We start from the raw sequence: 2,472 nt of genomic DNA on the forward strand, positions 1-2,472 counted from the left end.
CCCCGCCCGGCCCAGGGCCACCGCACACCGCCTGACTTCCCGTGGCAAGCCCAGGTACGTCACCGCTGGCCGGGCAGTGGGGACAGGTCTGGCTGCCTCCTGGCTTCGCCGGGGCCTGGGCCTGGGGCCGTGCCAGCCGATGCTGCCTCCCCAGTGTGCTCTGCTGGAGCCCCTGCTGCTGCAGGAAGGGGCTGTGGTGGGGGAGGGGCTGGGCTTTGGGGACAGGATCACGGGGAAGCCCCCACCGGTGTCCACACCCCAACGGACCCTGGTGCCGGACTGGGTCTTGCAGTTTCATCTCAGACTCACCCGCTCACCTGGGGTGATGGGCACAGGGTTTGGTAGGTGGGAGTGGGGGTGGCGGGACTTTTGGGGGATGCTGGGACAGCACTGGCTGAGGAGATGGAACTGAGGGCATCGGGGTGCCGATCCCCCACCGTCCTCTCCCTGCCTGAGCCCCAGCGTGATGAAGCCGTGGCGGGGAGCCCGTGGAAGTCCTGCCCATCACTGCACCACCCAGCCCTGGTCCTTGGAGGCCCTGCCCTGGGAGCCGGGCCCCTGTCCCCACCCACCTCTGGCCCAGCATCTTCGGTACAAGGGGCGTAGGTGCATGTTCTGGGGGTGCGGGTCACTGGGTGTCTGAGACCCTGGCTCGGGTCCAGACCCTGGCTCGGGTCCCATGGATCGGCTGCCGGACAGTCCCGGGCTCGGACCTCCAGCCTGGGCTTGTGCAAAGGAAAGTTGGGGCCCTTGGTTCAAAAATTACCACGAGTTTCACAAAGGAGGTAGTGGAGCTTCAAACCAGTGAGGGCTCCGTGTGGCCAGCTGTCCCTGCCACAGAGGCAGGCCTGGGAGGGCTGCCAGCCACCCTGGCTGGGGAGGAGCAGGGTGCTGCGGGCGGGCTGGTCTCTGGGCCTGGACGGGGCTGCCCCACGTCCCTGGGCCTGCCTTTGGGTCCCCAGTCATCCCCCTGAGCCCCAGCGCTCAGGCCCTTCTCTCTCTCTTTCTTTTTACTGATCTCAGAGAGGAAGGGAGGGCGGAGAGATGGAAACATCAGTGATGAGAGAGAATCATGGATCGGCTGCCTCCTGCCCCCACAGTGGGGACGGAGCCCACAGCCCGAGCCTGTGCCCTTGACCGGGAATGGAATCGGTGATCTTCTGGTTCACAGGTCGATGCTCAGCCACAGCCAGGTGGGCCGGGCGTTTGTATTTATTTTTCACTTTATTTGTTAATCCTCACTGGAGGATAGTTTTCCACTGATTTTTAGAGAGTGAAAGGGAGGGGGGTGGAGAGAGAGAAACATCGATGTGGGACACATCAGTTGCCTCCCACATGTGCCCCAACCTGCGGGGGACTGAACCTGCAACCGAGGTACATGCCCCGACTGGGAATTGAACGGTGACCATGGGCTGACGCTCTAACCATTGAGCAACACAGCCAGGGCTCCGGCCCTCTCTTTCAGCCTGAAACTTCCCAGACCTGCCTGGTAGAGCCCACCCTGCCCTCCCCGCACCCAGGACACCCTCCCCGCTTGCCCTCTCTCACCTGACTCCTCAGGGGTTGGCTTTTAATCAAAGCTCTGCCTCCCCCCAGCCTCCTCAAGCACGGTCCCCCGCGTTGGGCCCCCCAGGTTGGGTCCCCCATGCCGACCCCTGCCTCCCCAGCCCTCCCCACTCAAGCTGTGAGCTGCAGGAGCTTTGGGGTCCCAGCGCGGCCCTCGCCCAGCCCGGGGGGGCGGTGTGGGTGGGTGGTAGAGGAGGCTGCTCGAGAGTGGGAACCCCAAGACGTGTTGGGCTACACTCCCTGGCGCTACGTGTTACCTTGCTCCGGTCCGGAGCCGCCCCAGGCCCCACCGGACAGCAGGGGGTTTTGTTTCTTTGTATTTCAAATCTTTGACTTGATTCTTGGGATCCTCTTGTCTGCTGTTGGATCTCTGTAAATTATTCTTTATTTCAGTCAGTGTATGCTTAATTTCTAGTTGGTCCTTTTTCATGTCCTCCATGGTCTCACTATACTTATTGAGGACTCATTAAATTTATCGGCGGTTTCCATAAAATTCTTGAAAAACCTTATAAAGGTGGCCTTGAACTCTATATCCAATCATTTGCTTTCCTCCATTTCTGCCATTCGTGACCTGTTTCTCTGTCTCCACATTTTGGCTGCTTCCCTGTGTTGATAGAGAGGCTTTGTGTGATAGGTGTCCTGTAGGGCCCAGTGGCTCAGCCTCCCCAGTTACCTGAGGTGGACACTCTTGGTGCACCCCCTTGTGGGCTTTGTGCACAATCTTGGTGTAGCTATGCCTTGGTTGCTGTAGGATCACTGGGAGGAATTGACCTCCCAGCCAATTGGCATTGAGAATCAGCTGTGTCTGCAGTGGAAGAACTTCTGTCCTCTAGGGAGGTGCTAATCTAGCCTTTGCCTGAGGCTATCCAGCAAATGCCTCTGTGCAGGGCTTGGGCGGGGCGGGTC

The 2,472-nt window shown here is 60.3% G+C and overlaps 1 protein-coding gene across 1 annotated transcript in view; it reads left to right on the plus strand.

Moving 5' to 3' along the window:
- Positions 1-971: 971 nt before the first annotated feature.
- The window catches only part of TSPAN4 (tetraspanin 4), a 10,167-nt gene continuing 8,666 nt past the window's right edge, over positions 972-2,472 (plus strand). Inside the window, exon 1 of the mRNA XM_006761364.2 lies at positions 972-990. The gene's annotated coding sequence lies outside the window, so the exon portion shown is untranslated. The remainder of the gene's footprint in view (positions 991-2,472) is intronic.

This window comes from Myotis davidii, unplaced genomic scaffold, assembly GCF_000327345.1.
Source record: "Myotis davidii unplaced genomic scaffold, ASM32734v1 scaffold3578, whole genome shotgun sequence".
In the NCBI taxonomy this organism is placed as follows: Eukaryota; Metazoa; Chordata; class Mammalia; order Chiroptera; family Vespertilionidae; genus Myotis; species Myotis davidii.